At 37.0% G+C, this 27,199-nt stretch overlaps 1 protein-coding gene and 1 long non-coding RNA gene across 2 annotated transcripts in view; one reads left to right on the top strand and one right to left on the bottom strand.

The window, feature by feature from the left end:
* Nucleotides 1-27,199, bottom strand: part of LOC138148354 (uncharacterized) — a 236,328-nt gene that overhangs the window by 88,337 nt on the left and 120,792 nt on the right. The gene's annotated exons all lie outside the window — the stretch shown is intronic.
* GRM5 (glutamate metabotropic receptor 5) overlaps nucleotides 1-27,199 on the top strand; it is a 663,694-nt gene that overhangs the window by 554,167 nt on the left and 82,328 nt on the right. The window lies entirely within an intron of this gene.

The raw sequence follows: 27,199 nt of genomic DNA, 5'->3' as shown, positions 1-27,199 counted from the left end.
GTTGTAAAATACTTAGCACAGTGCCTGACACATATAATAGGTGTTTTATAAGTGTTCATTCCCTTCCTTCTTCGCTAGACAAATCTAACCATATGTTTATATAGTATTTTATGCTTAGAAAACACTGTTCAGAACATCATACACTCAGAGATTCAGAATTCAGTGGGACCCTGAACTCATTCTAGCCCAGCCTCCTCATTTTACATGTGAGGAATTTGAGGCCTAAGCACATAATGTGATTTACCCAAGTTCACAAAGGTAATAAGAATAATACAGGCATACCTTGGTGATACTGGGTTTAGGTTCCAGAACACTGCAGTAATGTGAGTCACACAGATTTTTTGGTTTCCTGGTGTATATAAAATTGTTTACACTATACCAGAGTCTAAGTGTGCATCTAGTGTGCAATAGAATTATGCCTTTAAAAAGTACATACCTTAATTTTAAAAGACTTTTTAAAAAAGATTTCTAACCACCATCTGAGCTTTCAGCCAATCATAATTGTTTTGCTAGTAGAGGCTCTTGCCTTGATATTGATAGCTGCTAACTGAGCAGGGGAGTGGTTGCTGAAGGCTGGGGTGACTGTAGCAATTTCATAAAATAAGACAACAATGAAGTTCGCCACATTGATTCACTCTTCTTTCATTTGAATACTTAGAGGCCATTGCAAGGTTATTAATTGACCTAATTTCAATATTGTTGTGTCTCAGGAAATAGGGAGATCTGAGAAAAAGGAGAGAGATGGGGGAACAGCCATTTGGTTGAACAGTAAGAACACACACAATATTTATCAATCAAGTTCTCTGGCTTACACGGGCAAGGTCCGTGGCACCCCAAAACAATTATACCAGTTACATCAAAGATCACTGATGACAGCTCACCATAGCAGATATAATAATAATGAAAAAGTTTGAAATGTTGCAAGGATTACCAAAATGTGACATAAAGATAGGATGTGAGCACATGCTGTTGGAAAAATAGTGTCAATAGACTTGCTCAACAGAATTAATAACCTTCAATTTGTAAAAAAAAAAAAAAAAAAAATAAAAAGCAATATCTGCAAAGTACAATAAAATGAGCCAGGCCTGTGTGTGTGTACATATATATATAATTAAATGTGATCCACACAACAACTGAGGATCACACAGGTAGTATGCCCATTTTAGAGATTAAGAAACAGAGGATCAGAAAGACTGAACAACATTCTCAGGGTCACACAGTTGAAAAGCAGAAGTGGCCCATGAGCTCAGGTCTTCTGTGTGCAAGACCTGTTCTCTTTCCATATTTTATTTCAGATTTTTCTAGAATATTTTCCCCACTGCCAGTGGTCTAAATGTGTATGTGCAACTGTATCATAATTTTTTTAGTGGAAAATCAAAAGTCCTTTCTTCATCTGATTGGAATCTGTAGCCCCTTTAAGGTCTAGAGAGCTGATAGCTCTTCACAACAGCAGTCTCTCTGACTCACCTGTGGCTCAAAGGCTTTGATCCTAACAACCATCCCTGTCCCTTCCTTTCTGCTGCATGTCTGGCAGGCAGATCTGTTGACAGCAGTCTTTCCCCAGAACCCACAGTGGGAGCACATAGCTCAAGGCTGTGCACCCCTGAATGCCTCAGATGTTTTCTTTTGCCTTCCTGGTTGGTTTGTCATGTCCCTACATTAGCTCATTATATAGCTCCTGCTTGAGGGCCTTTTGCTTAGCCCAGATTACCTATGGGATTTGGGGCCTTAGTTAGGGTTTTTGCTTGTTATCTGACTTGAAACAGACTTCTAGATAAATGGGATTTGGGAACTAGCTGATATTATGTCAGGAAAACAAACAAACAAACAAAAAATTAGACCATGAATCAGATTTAATATTTCAGATAGTGAAAGGATGATACTCAAATTTGTATATGTATAGGTATACATGTATACTTTCAGGTGTGTGTATAGGCATTTTGGAATTGATTGTGTAACATGGGAGATGCTGACACAGGACCACCCAGCATGATGTTCCCCCATCAGCGAACATGGACTATTGGTGCCCAACCTTTGGTAGAACATTCCGAGCTCATATCGGTCTAATCATTCAGTTGGATGGACTGGAAATTGACTCTAATATAGTGATGTCATTTTGGTCCTCTTTGAGAATTAAGGACAAACAACCAACCAATCGACACATGGATCCTCTGTGTGTGTGTGTGGGGGGGGTGTTCTTTATGAGACTTTAAATTCAATTCAACAAGCATCGATGAAGCAACAGTATCCCCTGGGTATCCAAAGACAAAAATAAAATAATGCCTGCCCTCTGAGAGCTTACATTTTACAAAGGGGAGGGTGGGGCAGAGAGACAATGTATCCACAGACTAGTCAAAAAGGGGAATACAAAAGAGATTGAGGTAAAGAGCATAGAAAGTTGGGGAATCAAGGAAGTCCTTTGGAGCAGGTGACAACATGAAGGGAGCAAGAGATTCTGTGATAAAGGTGTAAAGAGTAGAGTGGTCCAGCCATGAAGAACAGCCTATCCAAAGGCAGAGAAATGGGGAAAGAAATGTCTTGAAACACAGTGGTTTTCAGCTCTACTGCCAGCTGCATCTGACGTATAGAAACCTGTATTGTGCAACTAATTAAAGATGGAAGCCGGTTATAATTATTTGGGGTAAATTTTCAACTATTGCTTTGAAGGATGAATGATAGACTTTGGTAAAAGATCTGCATTAATAGAAATTGAAAAAGAGAGAAGAATCAGGTGACTCCAGGTCTGGATATCTGGTTTGTGAGTCAGGAAAATCTGATTCATATCCAACTTCTGTCACTTATTAGCTTTGTAACCCTGGCCTTAACCTCTCTGAGACTCATTTTCCATATCTGTTAAATTAAGGTAATAGTAGCACCTGTGAGGGTCAATCTAATTTATTTCAATAAAGCTTTTTGCAAACCTCAAAGTACTATCCAAATGCTAGTTCATATTTATTACTTTAATGAATTAAATCATTACATTCTATTTCTCTCTGTCTCAGAGAGAGAGGAAGGGAGGGAGGGAGGGGAGAGAGACAGAGAGACAGAGAGAGAGAGAGAGAGAGAGAGAGAGAGAGAGAGAGAGAGAGAGAGAGAGAGAGAGAGAGAGAGAGAGAGAGAGAGAGAGAGAGAGAGAGAGAGAGAGAGAGAGCGAGAGAGAGAGAGAGAGAGAGAGAGAGAGAGAGAGAGAGAGAGAGAGAGAGAGAGAGAGAGAGAGAGAGAGAGAGAGAGAGAGAGAGACAGAGAGACAGAGAGAGAGAGACAGAGAGACAGAGAGAGAGAGACAGAGAGACAGAGAGAGAGAGACAGAGAGAGACAGAGAGAGAGAGAGACAGAGACAGAGACAGACAGAGACAGACAGAGACAGACAGAGACAGAGACAGACAGAGACAGAGACAGACAGAGAGAGAGAGAGAGAGAGAGAGAGAGAGAGAGAGAGAGAGAGAGAGAGAGATGTCCTGTAAATATTCTTCTTACTTACACTTGGTGCAATTAATTAGTTACAAAGCTCCTGAATGGTATTGATAGGGGCTGAGAAGAATACAAATATATCAAACAAAAATAGGCCTCAAGGAGAGCATATATAGGGATTTATACAAATAGACATTTATACAAATAATTACTTTTTTTTTAATTTGAGGGGATTTGAGTGCATGAGAGAGATCTTTATCCCCTTCTCTCACATTTATATATTTGTTCTACACATAGCATTCAGTAATAGCTAAATTAAGTAATTTAGCAGGCATTGATTAAGTTCTGTACAGTTTATAGAGAACTGCAAATAACAGGAATCATAAGGTTTGAATTAAATGTGATTCCTGCTCTTATGAAGCTCATATTCTAGTGAGGGTATGGTATATGCACAAATAGTTGTAATATCACAGTAATACATGTTAAGTATATTCAAGTAATGCAAAATGAAGTGCTCTGTGAGATGAGAGGGAAATGATTGCTGTCCAGTTGGAGGGAGAACAAGGAAAGGCACTCTGAAGCATCATATGTTTAAAATGAAAGACAATGGAGAATGTCTAAAGAATGCTTTTGGGGCATATGATAATGAAGGGCCTTGAGTCTTTGTCATATAAGGATAAATTTAAGAAACTATACAAAAGATAGAAGGTGGGAAGGAGAGGAGAGAAATGATAGCTGTCTTCAAATATTTAGCTTCAGAGCTGAGGACCAGGAGCAATGGGTACAAGTTGCAAAGAAGCAAAGCTTAATAGAAAATAAAACAACATTTTCTAACCATCCTCACTACACATAAGTGAAATGGGTTCCTTGAGAGGTGGCAGGTTACTCTTTCTTGGAGCTCATCAAGCAAAAGCTGAATGACCACTGGTAAGGTATGTTGTAGTAAGGATTCCTTTCATGTAGGGGATGAGTGACTAAATGACTATTAAGGTCCCCTCTAGCACTCCAAATTCTGTGATGCTATAATTGAGGTGTTCAAGAATGGCTAGGAAGAAATTCAAGTAGCAAGTTGGTCATGGGTGTTTTCCCGCATCCCTCCTCATAGATCTTGGCCACCCTTACAAAGTAGGTATGGCCAACTCTAGCATTCTTCCTTTCCACCCACGGAAAGAAAGGAAAGTAGGAAAGCATAACACTCATGCAAATATTTCAACTGGAAAGGTCATGAGAAGAAAGAAATAGGTTTTCTTCCACCTTCAAGATCAAAAGCACAAAATGAATCTTATTTTTGCCAAGCACCCAGTAGAAAATCATGAAATGTGGTGGGGATTGACAACAACTTTAACCTTTTAATGAAAACTTTATTTTTTTAAAATTTTTTTAAGCAATTGGGGTTAAGTAACTTGCTCAAGGTTACATGGCCAGTTATTTCCGGGTGTGGTGCTAAGTATCTGAGCCCAGATTTGATCCCCAGGTCATCCCGACACTGGAGCCGGTGCTCTTACTCTCTGAGCCACCTGGCCGCCCCTTAATGAAAACTTTCTGCAGGAAACTTCTTTGCCTCCCTAAATGCTTTGTAGGTTAGAAACGAAGCCCTTCTTTATGAAGAGGATTGAAGGAAGGGGGATGATGGGAAGAGCAATTACCAGCAGGATATCTATCAACTTGTTTTGAAATTCCTACAATCAGTTGCTCTGACCTGGGAATTTTAACTTAAGTTCTATAAACAGTATAGAATTTAATCAATGCTTGCTAAATTACTAAATGCTATGTGTAGGGCATATATATGTATATATATATATATATATATATATATATATGTGTGTGTGTGTGTGTGTGTGTGTGTGTGTGTATATATATATATACATATATAGTGGGAGAAGGAAGGGTGGAGATATTTTTCTTATATAACAGAGAGGAGGAGGAAAAGAAAAGGAAGAAAGTGTTGTTGTTTAAACATAGGAGTTGTTCAGTATGACTCCATCCTTATCACAAAACTCAATGAGGTCATGATATTTTCAGAGAAAAAAGGAACACTCAAGGCAATGAGATGTTGATTATCTTCACACTGCAGAAACATTCTTGCATTCCAAATGCACTTAAAATGTGCTGGCTATTTGATTTCCTTAATTGAATTTAGATGAGAGGGGAAAATTCTCAATGTTCATTAAGTGTTTGGTACTTTTTATTTGTCAGGGGATTTGTCAGTGGTTGACTAAGAAATCAAGTGATTCTGTTAAGATCACAGTTGCAATAAATACTCTAACTGGATGAGAAAACTTGTATTGAAATATGGCTTAGCATGAAGTTCTCAGGATATTGCCTGAAAAGCAATGTGGAGAGGATTGAGAAAGAGGCCTAGGTTCAATTTCTTGGATCCCAGGTGAGATCACCCTGTTTATATGCTGTTTGGCAGTTTCTAACTTTGGGGAGATGAAACAAACCTTTAATTGAAACAGAGAGGACAGCTTTTAGTGGTATTACTTAAATGACTGATGTCTTCCCTTTGTCTATCTCTCTGTCTCTTGTCTCTCTGCCTCTGTCTCTGTCTCCATGTCTGTCTCTGTTTTCTGTCTCTGTCTCTATCTCTATATCTCTCTCTGTCTCTCTCCTTTTCATGTCCCCAACACTTAACATTAACATAATACTTTTCATTGGGTAGACATTAAATGGATGCTTGTTAAGTGAATGAATTAGGTAATATATGCCTCATGTACCTAATATACTAAGTTTGGGGTTATTCCACTGAGTACATTTGGTCAACATTGAGGTAATAGGGAGCCAGGAGTTGATTGAATAGCAGGTGGAGGAAGTAAAATAGCCAACCATGCTTTAGGTAGATCAATTTGGCAGCTGAGTAGAGGAGAGATGATAGTGAGGAGACACCTTAAACAGAGAGAAAAACCAGTAGGCTAGTGAAATACATCAGGCATAAAGTGGAAAGGGCCTGTATTAGGGTGGTGGAGGTATCAGAGGAGAGAAGACAGTCTATAGGCAAGGTATTGTAAAGGTAAAAGTGATAGGATGTGGAAACAGAGTGGATAAAAGAGGTGAAATAAAGAGGGAAAAGTAGATGATGACACCTAAGCTGTGAACTAGGATGACTGGGAGGATGCTGGCATTCCTGAGAGTAATAGGAAAGTTAACAAGAGGAAAGGGTCTGTGGGAAAAAAAAATTCAATTTTATTTAAGATGTCAAGGAGAGGGCAGTTAGGTGGCACAGGGAATAGAGCACTGGCCTTGGAGTCAGGAGGACCTGAGTTCAAATATGATCTCAGACACTTAACAATCACTAGCTGGGCAAGTCACTTAACCCCAATTGCCTTGCCTTCCCCCCTCTAAAAATACAAAAAAAACCCAAGATGTCAAGGAGATATCCAGTTCAAAATGTCCAATAGGTAATTGAAGATACAATATTCTCTTTTCCCCTCTCCCTGCCTCCTTCTCTCTCTGTCTCTGTCTCTCTCTCTCTGTTTCTCTGTCTCTCTCTCTCTCTCTCTCTCTCTCTCTCTCTCTCTCTCTCTCTCTCTCTCTCTCTCTCTCTCTCTCTCTCTCTCTCTCTCTCTCTCTCTCTCTCTCTCTCTCTCTCTCTCTCTGTCTCTCTGTCTCTCTGTCTCTCTCTCCCCCTCTCTCTCTTTCCCCTCTCCCTCCCTCTTTCTGTCTCTCTCTGTAAGTCTGTCTCAGTTTTTGTCTCTGTCTTAATCTCTCTTTATCGGTCTGGCTCTCTGTCTATCTATATCTTTCTGTCTGACTCTCTTCCTCTTCTCCCTGAATTCAGAATCCCATTGCCTTTACCTCACAACATCACTCATATACACCTCCTCCTCTACCCTGAAACTGATACCACCCTGCTATAGGACCTCTTCCCTTCATGCCTGGATTATTGTAATAGCCTTCTGGTTGTTCACCCTGCCTTGTCTGTTCCCCCTCCAGTCCATTCTTCACTCAGCTGTCAGTTGTGGATTTTCAGACACAGATCTGACCATGTCCCATCCTCACCATTCAATAAATTCTAGGAACTTTCTATTGCCTCCAGGAATAAACATAAAATATTGTTTTGTTTTTAAGGTCCTTCATGACCTGGACCTTCCTATCTTTCCGGTTTTCTTATACTTTATACCCCCACCATATTCACTGCCATCCAGTAATGTTGGCCTCCTTGCTGCTCTGACTCAGAACTTTTTACTGGTTATTTCTCATGTCTAGAACTCACGTACACTTCCTAACCTCTCTGGCTTTCTTCAAAAGTCCTACCTTATGCAAAAACTCTTTCCCATTTCTCCAAAGATAGATAGATAGATAGATAGATAGATAGATAGATAGATAGATAGATAGATAGATAGATAGATAGATAGATAGATAGATGGATGGATGGATGGATGGATGGATGGATGGATGGATGGATGGATGGATGGATGGATGGATGGATGGATGGATCATAGAGATGTGTGTATGAAAATTTGAGGAAAGAAAAAATGCCAACAACCAAAGTGATTAGAAAAGACATCCCATATGAGGTGGTGCATGAGCTTGAATAAAACTAAAAACTTATGTTCCAGAAGTTGATCTTTGGCATTTTCCTACCAATCAGGAAAAAACAAAACAAGCAAAACAAAACAAACAAAAAACAAGAGATATCTGATCAACAGGACCTTCCCTAATGAGCTGTTTCAAGTTCATACCATCCTTCATCAACTTTCCCCTGATAAAATTGACCTCTAGTTTTCCAATACACTTAAAGCAGGAGGGAGGAACCCTTAAAACTGAATCTCTTTATTTTTTGCCTTTTTTTTGGAGGGAGAAAGGCAGGGCAATTGGGATTAAGTGACTTGCCCAAGGTCATACATCTAGTAAGTGTTAAGTGTCTGAGGCTGGATTTGAACTTGGGTCCGCCTGATTCCAGGGCTGATGTTTTATTCACTGCACCACCTAACTGCCCCCACTGAATCCCTTTAAGTAGGCACTTTGAACATTTAGAGCAAGAAAAGTAAATGTGTTCACAAGTTACTATTTTTTAGAGACTTATCAGGTGAGGTGGCTATATTTTCTTCCTTTCAGAGTTTGAATAGAACTGTCCTCTTATCAATGTAGGTAGTTCATCCAAAGAAACCAATCATGATCTGTGCCTGATTTATCAATACAGTAAATGCTTTCACTGATTCTTTTTTCTTTTTTTGATCCTCAGGCTACCCATCTATTTTCCTTCATTCTTGTTCCAGGTCTCATCCTCCTCTTTTTCTAGTCAGATTAATTCTTTAAAACAGCATTCACAGTATTTCTCATTCATGTATTCATTTCCACGAAGAGAACAACATTAAAATTCTATAATTGCTAGAAATAAGATAATTAAAACCTATCCCTCATGTTCTTCTCCATCAATATAAATATGTAATTAGTCAAGAAGCATTTATCCAGCATTCACTAAGTGCTAGGCATTGTGCTAAGGTACTAGGAATACAAATAAAAGTAGAATGTTATATTCCTACCCTCAAGTAGCTTACATTAGAATGAAGGAATATAATACACAAGAGGAAGCTGAAAGGAGAAGCAGAGGAGGGTAGGGGGAAATGAAGGAGTCCAGGTTGCAGTTGGGTGAAAAATGGAGAGATGGCTGACCTTTGGCCCAGGGAATGTGATCATAGTCAGGAACTACTCTGATGAAACTAAACTCAAGAAAATAATATGGTGTCATTGATTTCCACTCATGACAAATATAGCTAATACCAACTGAATTGGTTTTTTCCTTCCCAGAACATAAAGTTTTTTAAAAAAAAAAAAAGCCTACTATCACATTATCTATCTAAACCACTTGGCAAATTCTCCATAAAGTTTTGCTATATTGTATGAGTAATGTGAACCAGATAAATGTCTAGTATCATGATTCTTCCTACAAATCACATTAGGTAGAATGGAAAATTTACAAAGCATTATGTGAATCATTGTACTTGCAAACAATTTAAAGCAATATAATGCAATTTACTGGTGTGGCTTTTAAAAAATATATATAATCAAACTAGAAAAACAGGACAGACTTGGCTTCTCACCAGATGAACAAAGGACAATCCAATAATATACATAGGCAATTTGCCAAAAGCTAACATACAGTGACTTTGCAAGCAAGTTTCCTTTTTTTTTCTTTTTACATTATTAGATAAAAACTCCCTTTTGTGTAGTGATTTAGAAATATTAGATCATCAGAGGATTATTGTACTCATATTGCAGATGAGAAAATTGAGACTCAGAAAGTTTAAGTAACATCGCCACAGTCTCACAGATGATAAGAATCTGATCTTAGATTTGAATTCAGAAGCTCTAGTTCTAGAGCTATTGCCTTTTTATATGACACTACACTGATGCTCTTTTGGTGCCTGAGTTTTTATTTAATATGGCGTGATTATCATCCACTTAGATTAGTCTGCTTCATCTGCTGAAACCAAGGATATATCATTTAACTACTCATGCCTTCCTTCAGTAAACATTTATCAATGGTTCACTACATTAAGAGCAAAGTACTGAGCACTGGACAGCTAGGTGGTACAGTGGATAGAACACTGGGCTTGGGATCAGGAAGACTCATCTTCATGAGTTCAAATCAGGCCTCAGACAATTACTAGCTATATGACACAGAGTCAGTCACTTAACCCTGTTTGCCTCAGTTTCCTCATCTGTAAAATGAGTTGGAGAAGGGAATAACAAACCACTCCAGTAGCTTTGCCAAGAAAACCCAAATGGGGTCACAAAGAATCAGGCTTAATTGAAATGACCAAACAGCAACACTTGGCACTAGAAGAAGTCCATAGGTTAGGTAAAATGTTCCCTATATTTATGTAATTTATAAAGTTAATTACATGACAAAAACAAAGAAGGCTATTATTTATAGTTATTATTAATATACAGAAGGTGGTAAGTGACTGAATGAGAGATTGGATTGGACAGAGAAAAGACAATTTCAAGATTCTGAACATTGGAGTTTGGTTGAATATAGAAACCCAAAAAAGAAAGTGGGAAGGAGAAGGCTCAGTGGAAATATAATGAGCTTGGTTTGGGGCATGTTAAATTCAAAGTAATGTTTAATATTGGATAAAGTGTTGGGCTAGAAATCAAAAAGATTTGAATTCAAATGTCTCATTCTTACTAAGATGTGGTAAATTACCTAGTCAGTAATCAGTCAACAAGTATTTATTAAGTGCTAAATTCTGGGACTATAAATACAAGTAGAAAGAAAACAGAGTAGCTAGATAGAGTGGATACAGTGCTGGGCCTGGAATCAGGAAGATTCCTCTTCCTGAGTTCAAATCTGGCCTCAGACACTTTCTAACTGTGTGACTCTGGGCAAGTCATTTAACCCTGTTTCCCTCAGTTTTGTCATTTGTAAAAATAAGCTGGGGAAGGAAATGTTAATCCAATCCAGTGTCTTTGCTAAAGTCGGACACAACTAAAAAACAACTGAAAAGAAAGATGTTATCTCCCCTCGAGAAGCTTACACACTAATAGAAAAGATAATACATAAAAGGAAATTGAAGGTAGGGAAGTGGGGAACAAAGGTACAGACAAGCCATGGTAAAGAAAGTCCATAGGGCAGCATGGGAGAAGAATGAGACACAAGTGGTTCTCCTGGCCACCCTCCTTAAATGAAGGTTCTGAGAAGAGTCATCCAAGCAGAGGGAAAGGCAGGGGAAAGGAAGAGGATACATCTAATATATGGATTCTAGGTCTGTAGTGAGACTTCTGGATGAAGAGTTGGACCATGGGGCATCTAATTACTTTATGTTTCAGAAGACTCTAAAATGGATCTAGTAAGTAAAATGTCAGTGACAATCTGCATTGACAGAGGGAATTCCCTCACTGAGAATTTCTTATGCTAGCAAAATTACAGCCACTTCATGTGTTTATGAAAATGTGAAGAACCAGTTAGACATCCAGATGGAGATGTTCTGAAGACAGTTGGAATTATGTGTCTAAGGCTCAGAAAAAAGGTCATGGCTACATATTCAGATTTGGGAATCAGAAACACAAGGGGTGCCTTTCGAAGCAGCAGGAGCAAAAAAGAGATTACAAAAGGAAAGAGATGACAAAAGGAAAGAGAGTAGAGGGAGAAGAAGATAGGAATAAGAACAGAATCTTGAGAAATTTCCAAAGGAAGTATTCAAAAAGAAGAGCTAGGTAAAGACACTGAAAAGTTAAGAGTTAGAAGGAAAAGGAGAGTGTGGTATATCTGAAGCCAAGGGCAGACAAAATATCCAATAGGGCACACAGGCCAACAGTATTAAAAATCTGTAGACAATTTAAGGAGAAAGAGGACTAAAGAAAGGTAATTCTAGGGTTAGACTATCATTTCTAACTTTAGAGAGAGTAGTTTCTATAAAATGCTGAGGCTGAAGTTCAGTTTCAAAGAGTTGATGATAAAAGAAGGGAAAATAAAAGTCATAGAAAAATTGTTCAGGAAGCTTAACAAGGGAGAAGAGAAAGATGAGATGGCAACTAATGGGATAAAAGGGGTCAATAGAAAGCCTTTTAAAAATTATTCAAGAGACCTGAACATATCTTTGAATGATAATGGAGGAAAACTACTGAAGAGATCTATGTGCATGCAGCGTGCATACATTTTGTATATCCCTCAGTTCCTTTGACTTCCTTTGCTCACATAGCTTCAACTACCACCTCTTTGCAGACAATTTTGAAATCGGGATGTCCAATATTGACCTCTCTCCTGAGGAATATTTCCTGCTGCCTGTTGTTTACATGAGTAGGTGTATATATAGCAAAAGGGATGAGAAAATTATCATTGCCTATTACTCTGAGGAAAATGGGGAAGGGTCAATGGGATTGCTCCCTCTGGGAGTGTCAGCACACTAGATCATAAAACATCATAAGCTATGCAATGGCCAGAGGATATCTGGGTATTCAACTGGCACCACAAGCATTTTAATACATGAAGTGACTGCAATTTTATCAGCTTAGGAAACTCACTGTGGAAACTCTTTCCATCAATGCAGACAGACAGAGGCAGATAGATGCAGAGACAGAGAAAGAGAGATTGAGACAGACAGAGACACAGATACAGGCAAGCAGAAACAAAGAAAGAGAGGGACAGAGACAAAAATACATACATATGTGTGTATACATATATACAAATTCAGAGAGAGAGAGAGAGAGAGAGAGACAAATACATATAGATACAGAAACAGATTCAAAGACACAATTAACGTAGCCAGCTCCTAGGGGAAATTAGTTACCTGAAAAATATCAATGCTAGATTTCATTAGTCACATTCTTTCCTGCTGCCTCCTTAGACACATTAAAGCGTATGTGCTCTGAGTTATTAACTCCTACCCCTCTACCAGACCATCAGTGGATAATTACCTAATCTAGATTGGGTTCAAGGTGCTTTTCACCTGTCACCAAATTTGCTCACTCACCTAAGACAGTGAACATTAAAAATCCAGTTTTTGTAATCTGAAAATTAGGAAATTCACAAGGTAGAAGCATTCATTACTTTGTGAAAAACTTCACTAGGGGATTCTTTTAAATATTGAAATTTCCATTGGTGTTTCAAGTAAGATTCAATTTATACACATTTGATTTTTGTACATTTCCTCAAAAATAGGTTTATTGGGCAATTCAATTCAACAATTGAAGTACCTACTAGGTGTAGCATACTATGTTACAGGCTAGGGATACAAAGAAAAAAATCACAATAATCCTTACCCTCAAGGAATTTGCCTTGTATTATTGGAAAGGGATGAGAAAGTGGAAGCACACCATATAGTATGAGGAAAATTATAGAGAAAGAGAGGGAAGAAGAGAAAAAAGAGCAAGAGTAAAATGATAATGATGATGATGATGATGATGATGATGATGATGATGATGATGATGATGGCAGCATTAACAAGTTGCAGGGGGTGAAAAGACTTAAGCGCTGTTTTTATTGATAGGGGTGAGAAGAAAAAAGATACTCAAATTTAGAATAAGGAATTATGTCCCCTTTTCAAGTTTAAGAGTGAAAGAAAAGAAAAGCCCACATCTCAGAAGGCAAGAGTATATGTGTTTCAGCTCATTGGCTACAGTATCAACAGAGTGGCACATTGGGCAAAGAACAGCAAAATGCAGTTTGTTGGAAAAATGAGAAAGACTAGACTTGATTATATACAAAGAAACTGGATGACAAAATGAAAAGAGCCCCACCTAGATTCAGAGTGAGGGAACCTGGGTTTGAACCTAGCTTCTCCTATTTACTATCTCTGTAGCCTTAGGCAACTCAGTCTCTCTGGGCCTCCCATCAGAAAATGAGGGTGTTGGACCAGATGACTACCTTTAAGGTCCTTTCCAGTTCCAAATCTAATAATTCTTTTAAGGAAGACTTCGCAGTAATGTTATGTGAATATAACAATTTTCCGGCTTTGATCAGTTAACAAACTACTAAAGATAATAAGAATATCAAGGCCACTAATGATGACTGAGGGACCTGAGATATATCCATTCATCAGATTTATTGAGCAACTACTTTTTGCAAGACAATGAAAATGCTAATGATACCCCCAAGCATACAATTTTCACTTGATTGGTTGTTTATTGCTCTAGAGAAACTAGATTATTGAGAAAGGAAGAATTTCATTCAGTAGGCATAACCTTCTAGTTTGGAATATGAATAGGAACCATAGGTTCCAACATAGCATAGGTTTAGAGCTGGAAAGGACTTTGGAGATCATCTTAACCTGTAAACCTGTAAACTGAGAGAGAAAGGGAGGGAGGGAGGGAGAAAGAGAGAGATGATAGGTAATAGATGAGGGAGAGATGAGAGGGATGTGGATAGATAATTATAGTTCAACATAATTTGTTTCCTTTGTAATCCTTTCTAAATTATTTTATTTTATTCATTTAAAAACACTATTCATATTCATAATCATATGCCACTACTTGGGTCTATTTCAAAAGGTAATTAGGGATAAAGGGAAAGGACCTATATGTTCTAAAATGTTTATAGAAGCTCTCTTTGCGGTAGCAAAGAACTGGAAATGGCAGGGGGTGGGAGAGAGTAAAGGAGAGAGAGAGAGAGAGAGAGAGAGAGAGAGAGAGAGAAGGAGAGAGAGAGAGAGGTAATAGATGAGGGGGAGATGAGAGAGATGTGGATAGATAATTATTGTTCAATATTGTTCAAACAATATTGAGAGAGAGGAAGGGAGGGAGGGAGAGAGAGATGATAGGTAATAGATGAGGGAGAGATGAGAGGGATGTGGATAGATAATTATAGTTCAACATAATTTGTTTCCTTTGTAATCCTTTCTAAATTATTTTATTTTATTCATTTAAAAACTATTCATATTCATAATCATATGCCACCACTTGGTCTATTTCCAAAGATGATTAGAGATAAAGGAAAAGGACCTATATGTTTATAGAAGCTCTTTGTGGTTGCAAAGAACTGGAAACAGCAGGGATGTCCATGATTTGGGGAACGGGTGAACAAGCTGTTATACAATTGTGATAGAATATTGTTGTGCTTTAAGAAATATCAAGCTCCACTATTTGACAAAAAACTGCTGTGAAAAATGGAAAACAGTATGACTGAAGCTAGGCATAGAACAACATCTCACACCACTTATACCAAGATAAGCTCAAAATGGGTACATGATTTAGACATAAAGGGTGAAACTTTAATCAAATTAGGGAGAGCAATGAATAGTTTACCTGTCAGATATATGGAGAAGAGACCAAACAAGAGATAGAGATCATCATGAAAGGCAAAATGTATAATTTTGATTACATTAAATTAAAAAGGGTTTTTTGCAGAAACAAAACCAATGCAACCAAGATTAGAAGGAAAGCAAAATGTTGCTAAACAATTTTTAAAGTCGGTATCTCTCATAAAGGCCTCATTTCTAAAATATGGAGAGAAGTGGGTCAAATTTGCAAGAATATAAGTAATTCCCCAACTGAAAAATGGCCAAAGGTTATGAACAGACAGTTCTCAGATAAAGAAATTGAAGCTATCTATAGTCATATGATAAAATGCTCTAAATCACTATTGATTAGAGCAATGAAAATTAAAACAAATATGAGGTACCACATCACCTCCATCAGATTGGCTAACATGACAAAGCAGAAAAATGATAAATGTTGGAGATATGGTAAAACTGAACCACTAAAAATTGAAGCAAACGTTGTTGGATTTGTGAACTGATGCAACCATTCTGGAGAACGAGTTGGAACTATACCCAAAGGGCTTTAAAACTGTTCATATCCTTTGATCCAGCAATACCATTACTAGGTCCATATCCCAAAGATTATAAAAAAAGGGAAAAGGACCCATATGTACAAAAATATTTATAGGAGCTCTTTTTGTGGTGACAAAGAATTGGAAATTGAGGGGATGCCCATCAATTGGGGAATAGCTGAATAAGTTGTAGTATGTGAATGTAATGGCATACTATTGTTCCATAAGAAATAGTGAGCAGGTAGACTTCAAAAACCTGAAAATATTTGTATGAACTTATGCTTATTGAATTGAGCAGAACCAGGAGAACACTATATACAGTAACAGGAATATTGTGTGATGACCAACTTTGTTAGACTTAACTCTTGTCAGCAATACAAGGATTTAAAGACAACTCCAAAAGACTGGTGATGCTATCTACATCCAGATAAAGAACTATTGCGGTGGCTACATGGTTCAGTGAATAGAGCACCAACCCTGGAGTCAGGAGGACCTGAGTTCAAATCCAACTTCAGACACTTAACACTTACTAGCTGTATAACTTTGGGCAAGTCACTTAACCCCAATTGCCCTGCCTTCCCCCCTCCAAAAAAAAAAAAGCAGAGAAAGAACTATGGAGTATGAATGCATATCAAAACATACTGTTTTCTCTTTTTTGTAGTTTTTTTTGTATTTCTTTCTCATGCTTTTCCCCTTTTGTTCTGATTCTTCTTTTACAACATGACTAATGTGGAAATATGTTTAATACAATCATACATATATAGCCTATGTCAGATTGCATGTGGGGGATTGGGGGAGAGAGGGAATAGAACTCAAAATCTTATGAAAGTGAATGTTGAAAGTTAAAAATTAACTAATAAATTAAAAGAAAAAAAGAAATTAGCTCAATAGTTTTAGAAAAACATGGAAAGACTTACACAAAATAATGAAGACCAAAATAAGCAAAATCAAGAGAACATTGTTTATAGTGAGACAGCAATTGTGGGGGGGAGTCAAGGGAAAAAAAAGGAATTTACATCATAATTTTGTGTTATATTTGAAAGGAATAGAAAGTTGTATATAGTAAGTAGATTTATTGTTTCATATGTAATCATCTTTTTATTGTACTATGTTATGGAAATGCTTGTTTTATTCCATAAATTAAAAAGAAATTTTAAAAGAAAATTATCATGACAAGAGATTTCAAATAGGCAAAAAGGATGTATGTCACACACACACATTAAGAACTTTAACCCTTTCATTTTACATATAAGTAAACTGTAAAGCAACTTCTTCAAGATCACACATGCAATAAGAAGCAGATATAGAACTTGACATTAGGTTCTCAGATCCAAATCCACCATTTTTTTTCCCATGGTACTTCTTCAGAAACTTCTTTTAACATGTGTACCTATACAACCATGCTTCCCCTCTGGATTAAAACAAAATTCAAATTTGCATTATGAAACATCACCACAAACATTTTTTTATCTGCCTTAGAAAAATATAACCAATGAAGACAAGGGGCAAAAATAGCCAAGTTTTTTCTTTGAGAATAAGAAGAAAATAGCCCTGAGTCTTCATCTCTTTGGGTTGATTTCATTAAGTGAATCTGAAGGAGGGTGGGGGAGAATAATAAACCTTGAAGGGCATGAAATAAGTCAGGATGGATGATGAATGTAAGTCTGTGAGAACATTCCTTCTGTGGCAAGGTGGGGAAATTGCCTTATAATCAATCCTAATTTTCTTTTGCTCTGCCCTATTGCTCAGTCCAAAAAATCCAGGTACTTTCTGCTCTGAAGAATGCCCTCAGCAACATGAATGGCATTACAGTTACGAGTCAGTCCCTCAGAACAACAATCAAGTAAATCCTGGGGGAACATAGACTTCAGATGATAGTGACCATTAATGGAGATCTTCGGTATCTAATGGGGGTGGAGGAGGAATAAGTATTTATTAAACACCTAATATGTAGTGCCAGGCACTGTGTGCTAAGAGTTTTACAAATACTATCTCATTTAATCCTCAAAAAAATCCTGGGAGGTAGGTAATATTATCCTCTCTTTATTCTTGAGGAAACTGAACCAGACAGAGGTGAAGGGACTTGCCTAGGGTCACACAGTAAATGTCTAAAGATAGATTTAAACTTGTATTCCTGATGAAGAGTTGGACATGACTGAAAAAAATGACTGAACACAACAACTTGTTGACTCAAGGCTCTGTCCATTGGGTTACTTACAGATTGGTAGGGGGAGTGAGTGTTCTTCAGGTATTTGAAGGGCTAGCCTGAGTAAGAAGAATTAGATTTACACTATGTGGTCCCAAGGGAGGAACAATAAGTGGAAATTGTAAAGAGGAAATTAGGTCTGATAAAAGGATGCAAACTCTAACTATTCAACCAATTCAACAGCTGAATGGATTGCCTTAGGGGGAAATGGGTTCTCCTTTACTAGAGAGCCTTCTGCAAAAGCCCAGTGACCATTTGTCAGGTCTGGTATAGTGGGAAGGCTTTTTACATGTGAGTTGGTTTAGATGATGAGGTTCTTTCCAAAACTGAGATTCTGAGATTCACATCTTAGAAATGCATCAGATACTTCAGCACTTTGAAAGGTCGAGTATGACCTTCTGATGTTGTCACATGACAAACCTCATTGGATTTTTTTTTCTTGGTAGAGAAGGCATTCAAAGGTACAGGATCCCAGGATTTTGAGCCAAAAGTATCCTAGAGACCATCTAATCCAACCTTCTCATTTTACAGATGAGGACAATGAGAAGAGAGAAATGAAGTGAGTTCTCCATAGCCATACAGGTCCTAAGTGACCAAGGAAGATTTAGAAGGCTATTTAGTTCACCACGACCATCCAAACCTTTCATTGAAATGCTAAGTGGTTGGGGCAGCTAGGTGATACAGTGAATAGAGCACTAATCCTGGAGTCAGGAAGACCTGAGTTCAAATCCAGACCTCAGGCACTTAACACACTAACCATATGACCTTGGGCAAGTCACTTAACCCCAATTGCTCTGCCTTCCCCCCTCCAAAAAGCAAAAAAAAAATTCTGGTTGGATAGAAAGCTGGAATTGGTGTCAAGAAAAATCTGACTGCAAATACTGCCTCAGACACATTCTAGCTCTATGACCCTGGGCAAGACACTTATCCTTTCACTGCCTCAGTTTTCTCATCTCTGAAAAGGGGATAATAATAGCACCTATTTCACAGTATTTTGTGGGAAATCAATGAGATTTTACAGATATATGTGTATGTGTGTATGTAATATTACATGCTAATATGATATATGTAATATATATATATATATACATACATAACATTTATGTTCTTGTTGCTGCTGCTGCTACTACTACTTTACAAATAAGGAGTCTTAGGTTGTAACTCAATAATAATAGCTAGCATTTATATAGCAGTTTAAGTTTTGCAAAACACTTTACAAATATTGTCTCATTTACTCTCACAACAACCCTGGGAGGTAAGTGCTATTATTTTCCCCAGCAGATAAAGGTTAAAGTACCTTACTCAATTTGCCACAATTAGAAAGTGTCTAAGAGGGTTTAAACTCAGGCTTCCCCAGCTCTAGGTGTTCTCTCCCCATTGTGTCATCTAGTAATCTCTACTCCTCTATATGTTCAAGGTAACATAGTCAGTTGCAAATCCAGGGTTCAAACTCATGTTCTCTGACTCCAAATCCAGGACTTTACTGTATCAAAGACCTAAGAAGTTCAGCCTCCTCATTTTATAGATAAGAAAACTGAGGCCCAAGAGATGGAATGATTGACCCATGGTTATATAGCTAGTAAATGTTCAAGGAAGGATTTGAACACAGGCTCTCTGACTCCAAAGTCAGCACTTTTCTAGCAAGCTGTGCTGCCTTGATATACTGATGCTTCAGGCAGACATTGAAATGAATGATTTTATTAATTCTAAAACTACTAAATATTTGTCTGGCCTCAAATATGTCACTTTACCACTGTGGGCCTTAGTTGCCCCATATAATTATTTTATAATAAAATAAATATAAAATAATTATAAATAAATAATTTAAGATAAAATAAAAAAGATTAAATTTAATAAAATAAAAGATTAAACTTTTTTGGTCCTTTATATCAGGGCTTCTTAACTTTTTTTCCACTTGCAACCCCTTTCAGCAGCATTGGTTGGCTTTGCATGGCCTGAGGGCAGGCACAGTGCAAAGTGGGCATGCTTGGTGTTCAAAACCAAGGCTGCAGGGGGGTTGCATGATGCAACAGGTCCAAATGCTGCTATTAACACTTCAGATTCATGATACATTTAATTTTTGGTCATTGGGCATTGCCAAATTATTTGTGACCCACAGTTTAAGAAGCACCATATGATGGTCAGAATGCTATCTTTGGAATCAGAAAACATGCGTTTGAAACTTGGCTTTATAATTTTCTGTCTGTGTGACCTTGAGTAATACACTCATTTTGGAGAACTCATATTCCTTATCTGAAAAATGATACAGGTTGAAATAAATTGCTTTTCAGGTCCCTTCCAAATATCAGTCTATGATCCTATGATAAACCTATAAGTGATTACTGTCTATTTTTTTATTCTTTTTATATTGTATCTTCCCTTCAGTGAGATTAAAGTGCTTTCATTCTAATCAAAAGGTATTGTTAAAGCCATTCTAAGTGGCGTACAAATCCATAGTTATATTATTAGTTTGTCATTGGGGAAAAATAAACAAACAAAAGTATCCCTGCCAGCTTTAACTTCTTTTCTCATTCCTTTCCCACATTCTCCCTCAATCTAGTTTACTCTTAATTTTTCATATGTATGGTAAAGTAGGATAGGCATCACATGGATTGAAATCTACTGATAAATAAAATTGAGAAGAGGAATTTTGGTTTCCCCAAGAGGCTGTTTGTACTTTTCTGTCCATTTCAGTCATTTTTCAGTTTTGTCTGACTCTTCATGACTCCATTTGGGGTTTTCTTGGCAAAGATACTGGAGTGGTTTGCCATTTCCTTCTCCAGCTCATTTTACAGATGGCGTAACTGAGACAAACAGGTTTAAATGACTTGCTCAGGGTCACACAGCTAGTAAGTTTCTATGGCCAGATTTGAGCTCAGGAAGAGGAATCTTCCTGTTTCCAGACCTGGCACTCTATCCACTGCACCACCTAGTTGCCCCCTTTCTATGTTTAGACATAAGGACATCAATTGCTCCACAGTTCCCTTCATAATCCTAAAGCCCCAGACTTGCCTCATACCTCAATTAAGTAACTAAATTAGGCACAGGACAATTGTCTGAGGAACTCAGAAGCTTAGGATCTGAAAAAAGAACCAAGATAAGAGGAAACATAGAATGTTATGTTTATTAGAAAGATCATTTCCTCTGGAGGTAAAGACCTGGGTTCAAATCCTACTTCTGCTTCTTATGACTTTTGTAACTTCAACCAAGTCACTTGACTCTTTGGACCTCAGTCTTCTCATCTTTAAAATGAAGAGAATCTTTGGACCTCAGTCTTCTCATCTTTAAAATGAAAAGAATCTATTAGATGGTCTCCAAAGGCCCTTCCAATTCTAAAGTTATGACCCTGTAAGGTTTAGGAGGTGTGAAGACATCATACTAGAAAGTTCTAGAAAGATACTCTATATGCTCAGTAAATATGCAGACATAACAGTCACATGTACAAAATGCACATGTACGTGTACATAAAATACAACCTGCCTTCCACAAAAAAAATCCTCCCTTTAACCAAATATGATGATAATATAAAGAAAAATTTCCTAAAATCTCTGTAAGTTATGTCCAACTTTGTGACCCCATTTTGAGATTTTCTTGACAAAGATACTGATATGGTTTGCTATTTCTTTCTCTAGCTCATTTTACAGATAAGAAGATTGAGGCAAACAGGGTTAGGTGACTTTTCCAGGGTCGTTAGTAAGTGCTTGAGCCTGGATTTGAACACAGGTAAATCAATCATTCTAATTCCAAGTCCAGAAGTCTATCTACTGTGCCACTGAACCGCACTAGTGATAAAGCCTGTCATATGGAATCTTTTATCCACATTACTAAGTAGCCAGATGTGCCAGTAAGTTTCCCTAATGCTATCTCACCTCTGAGGCGATTGGTGTTTGGCAGATAGATAGGAGGGCCTGAATAAACCACAAACTGGGCAATCAAATGCCTGAACAATTGAGAACTCCATGTGCCCCCATGGAGGGAGTGTCATTGCCTAGGGTAGAGGTACTGAAGATCTGGAGTCAGTAGATCATGAGGACAGCTACCATAGCTCAAGCATAAGAAGAGACAAAGAAATTAGAGGAATAAAACGCCAGATGATATCAGAGAAGTGAAGTAGTTCTGGGTACTCTGCAGTCTAAAGCACTTTTCCCTGCAATGCTGGAGATCATCTTTTTGCTCCATTCTGATGTAGGATTGACATGGGAGAGTTAATATTGTTCAATGAAAAGAATAATGACTGGAATCAGAGGAACTGAGTTCAAATCCCCCTTCAGCTATTACCTGTATGACCTTGGACATGTCCCTTTGACTTCTACTATCCTCAATTTCTTCTTCTTCTATCAAATGAGGGAGTTGGACTAGATTACTTTTAAGGGTTGTTTGAGTTATAAATCCAATAATATTCCATATAACTTACCCAGACCTCAGGCATCAGTCCTTCCTCCAACCACCCTGAACCAGGGGTGCGAAGCCTGCAGCCTCAAGGCCACATGCAAAGGGCCCCACTTGAGGACCTAGACAGCCACATGTAGCCTCAAGGCCACAGGCTCCCCACCCCTGAAAACCATTCATTTGGTACTTTGCATATATGTTACATTGTTTACTAGCTACATATCATTTGAAGTAACTAATCCCAACTCTGCCATAAAACTGCAATCTATCATTGTGTAAACCATGTCCATTCTCTGAGTCTTAGTTTCCACATCTGGAAAATGGGTCAGAACTCTAAAGTCCCTTTGAAATTGATAATTCTGTGGTCTATTTGTTCACCTAGATTGCAAATCTCTTGAAAGGCAGAACTATGCTTACATTCTTTGTCTCCTTCACATGTATTAACCAATTAATCAAGTCAACAACCATTTATTGAGTGCTACAATATGTTCTGTTGATATTATGTGCTCAGTAAAGGTTTGTTGATAAGAATAGCCATTATAACATCCCCTGTTCTAGAAACAGACAAGTTATGAAAAAACACTTATGGTCACAACACAGAAATATGGTTAAAACCCAGTTATCTATAACCCTCAGTGAATGTCATCCTGAATAGCTGAGTTCTTGGTGTTTTTATTTTTTTTTTTATCAGAAAGCTTATGGTTTTGTCCATTTGTGAATTCTTTTTATCTTAAAATTCAGTTGGAAATGTTTTGAAAATGCAAGTTTAACTGATTTTAATATGGCATAGTGAATGTAGTAAAAACCTTTATTACTCATAAGGTTATATTTTAGTAATGCCTTCAGGGCTAGCAAGTTGGATCAGCCTGTTTGCTCTTACATTAAATAGCCCCAAGACTACCCCATTTGAATTTTTTTCTCTGCTTATTAGAGTTTTTGTACTTTCTTTCTTGCTGTCAGGCTGTCACCTGGCACTTGTCCCTGCTGTCAGGATAACTGTCTCTACCAGCTCTCTCTTCTCATATTCTAATTTGCTCTGGGCTTCAGAAACCAGAGGACCAAGCAATGTTAGAACTGTGTGCCAAATAAGCGTGAATAGCCTCACTCAGAAACTAATAGTCTTAAGGGTTTTTCCTAAAAGTGAAGTAGGTGAGCTCTCCTGCATAGATGTGTGCTGAATGTCATTCAAATGAAACTAAAGCTCATACATTTTAGCAAATGTTAATTATTAGCTACTAGGAGAAATACTAAACTAACCCAGGGAATATTAGAAAGAAAAAAATCAATGAATTATTGCCTAATAGGCCACTGTAAAACATGAGAGTCCTAGTAACATTTACATAATGCTTTATGTTGACCAACTACAGATTGGCCATCAATAACTAGGACTCCCCCAAAAAAGTGATATGTATTTTTTAAAAGCCCTTGTAAAGGCATTGGTAATGTTTTAGTCATTATCATAATACCTTGTAGTGCTTACTTATAGTATATATGCTAATACATTGATTTTAAAACCACATAAAAGAGCTTTTTTTGTTGATCCATTTTATCTAAAGAATATTATAATTGAATGGAACCTTAGAAGTCATCTAGTCTAATAATTCTGGGAATGAGCCCTTTGGGCTGTCCTGTCTACTTCAAAAGTTTGTGATGTTGAACTAATGATGTAATGATGGTAAAAAGTGTTTTGGAAAAAGTATAAAGTACTATTTCAATATAAGATTTATTGTTAGGACAATCTCCATTTTACAGATGGGAAAACTGAGGCACAAAATTCAATCCTGATAACATCCCCAAGGTTACACAACTGATTAATTAGTGCTAGAACCAGAACTAGAATATAAGACTTTTAACTTCATCCATGTTCTTTTTCCATGAAACTACTTTATCTTCAACCTTTTTGTGTAGAATGTTTTTTCTTCCCATAGCACAAAAAAATAAATGTGAAAATAGTAATGAGAATAATCTTTTTATTCAAAGATATCAGAATTCATATGTAAACAAAGTATAATCATACAAACTAGAGATTTTGTATATTTATTTTGCAAGAATTCTTCCCCCAAAAAAATCTCCCACCTTTCTGGGAACTCTCTTTGGGAATTATTTTCAGAGCCAGTTGGTTGAACTGGCTCATCTTCTCATGCCACCATGTTTTTTAAGCAAAAGATGCCTTACCTTATCCAGAAGACTTGAATTCAAAATACTTTCAGCTATTTTGAAAAAAAAAATGAAACAATCTTAGAGGATAAAAGTATTATTGAAAAGTTTCCAATGAATTTGCAATTAGAAAAAAAAAGAATTCTAAAAATGTCACAAAGAGTATGCTGGGGTAGATATATAGATCCATAAAGGGATGACTGTGAAAAAAACAATAATCATTGGATTCTAGATTCAGCTATATTAAGAGCTTGGAGTAGGGGAAGCAAAGTAGGCAGCCCTGTAAGAGGGCCCAAAGAAAAGGATGAGAAGAAGGTAAAAACAAAGGAAGCTTTTAAGACTTTATTTTTGGTTGTTGAGTCATAACCACATTTGATGGTTTCTTAACAAAGATACTGGAATCGATTGTCATTTCCTTCTCCAACTCATTTTAAAGACGAGGAAACTGAGGCAAACAGGGTTAAGTGACTTTCCCAGAGTACCACAGCTAATACGTTTTTGAGACTAGATTTGATATTGGATCCTCCTGACTCCAGACCCAGTGCTCTATCCATTGCACCACCTAGCTAAGCTATGTGCATTTTAATATTGGCAAATTCTGCTGTCAATGACTGATGATTTATTACTTGTGATGTGTCAGGTCACATATATTATAATGGCAATGTAATGCGGAGGAAAGAACTCTAGCTTTGGAGCCTAAGGGTCTGAGTTCACGTCCCAGCTCTGTGTTTAACTATCTGGGTGATTTTGGACAAGCTATTTAATCTCTGTGTCCCTGATTTCCTACTCTATAAATTAGCAGGTCAGACTGGACAGCCTCTGACTTCTCAGCTCTAAGTCTCTGATTCTGCAGTGACAGAAGGTGTGATTTATTCCTGAAAGCTTCCTTTAAGTTGTAGTATATCAGTCAAAAAAAAGTTACATTGTTTCATAATTTATAACTGTGATTTCATCAGTGAAGGCAACTCCCTATATGGAAACTTACTGCACTATCACAGACCCAGAAAAATCATCCATCACCTAGATTCTGGGCCCTCGGAAATGAAGGTAGTTGCTCATGGTCATACAGGTAGTGTCACAGGCAGTACTTGAATATAGACCCACCTGATACCTACCACAAGTATATTTACGTAGAAAACAAAATATACCTATTTGGCCAAAGAAATTTTTCTTTAGGTTCATTCATGATTACGACAGACATAAGGCAAAGAATTCCAAAATATTTCCAACCTAAAAGATTGGTGATAACATATGCAGAATATGGACATTAATGACTAATTAGATGACAATTAAGACTTATCAATAAAAATGAGTTGGAGGTTTTAAAAAAAAATTGAGAAAAATAATAGCTCACACAATCTCGTATTAGGAAGTATTTAAAAAAAAACCTTAATATTTGCTTCTCTCTTTTTTTTGGGGGGGAGAAGGGGGATTGGTAATGAAAGAATTCTTTTTTTTTTGGAGGGGGGAAGGTAGGGCAATTGGGGTTAAGTGACTTGCCCAAGGTCATAGAGTTAGTAAGTGTGAGTGTCTAAGGCTGGATTTGAACTCAGGTCCTCCTGACTCCAGGGCCAGTGCTCTATTCATCACACCACCTAGCTGCCCATGAAAAGATTCTTATATCACACAAAACATGATTGGATTCCTTTATAAGAAAGCTATTGTGGACACTTAAAGAAATGCTACTATGGCAATCATATTCCCAACTTTATTTCTATTTAAAGTGAAGTAGAGAAGTCAGAACTTCATAGGAATCTTCTAGAATGAGGTTACAGGTTGTGCTTCCTGGAATCAACTATATATTTCCTAATCAGAGAAGGAAGGGAAAGGTAGAGCTGAATCAGGCCTTAGACAAGACATTCCATGTAAGAATGAGGAGCCATGAAAAAGTTTTGATTTGAGCAGTGAAAGAATCAGTTCTGTGCATTAAGAAAATAGAATATATTTATAATCTAAATGTTATTAGTCATAATAAAATTCTAGTATGTATAATGAAAGAGAATTTTTAGAACCTTAATGAATAAAGTATTTTAACTCAATCTGAATATGTAAAAATGAGCCCAAAATATATGACTTAGCACATATTTCAGTAGCTGGCTTTAAATATACAGTTAAACTGTGTTTGCTGGTTTTTATCTCAGTGCGCATATGTATATGTACTTACAGGTATATTGGATATTTGTTTATTTTGAGTGAAGTTTAATGTAATTAAAATTATTAATTTTATACCTCACTCTGCTCTGTCTTATTTATTCATAAATTGTTTGCTTGTCTATAAGTGTGATAAGTAATATGTTCCATGTTCTTCAAATTTTCTTGTAATATTTCTCTTTATGTTTAGGTTATATATCCATCTTGACCTTATCTTGGTAAATGGTGAAAGAGTTTGGTCTATGCCCAATTTCTGCCAGACTGCTTTCCAGTTTTCTCAACAGTTGTTGTTTTTTTAACCAAATAATTAATTCTTATCCTGAAAACTTGAGTCTTTATACTTATCAAATACAGGAAGGGGAAAAAATAAATTTATATAACTTTATTGTATATTTAAAAGGAATAGCAAGTTGTACATAATAGATTTGCAGATTCATGCGCAATCATCTTTTTATTCTACTATGTTATAGAAATACTTCTTTTATAAATTACAAATAAAGTAAATTTTTCAAAATCTACATTGAATGAAATTCTCTAAAGTATGTGATGTTTCTCATTTTACCTACCTTAAAATGCATTAAAAGAGATAATGTGGCATAGTGAATAAAGAAGTAGCCTCAAAGGCAGGAAGACCTGATTTTAAGACCTTCCTGTAACACATGCTGGTTGTA

Source organism: Petaurus breviceps, unplaced genomic scaffold, assembly GCF_028583685.1.
Source record: "Petaurus breviceps papuanus isolate PSGF00001 unplaced genomic scaffold, PetGlider_PUasm1.0 90823, whole genome shotgun sequence".
In the NCBI taxonomy this organism is placed as follows: domain Eukaryota; kingdom Metazoa; phylum Chordata; class Mammalia; order Diprotodontia; family Petauridae; genus Petaurus; species Petaurus breviceps.
This window is presented reverse-complemented; position numbering and strand designations above follow the sequence as displayed.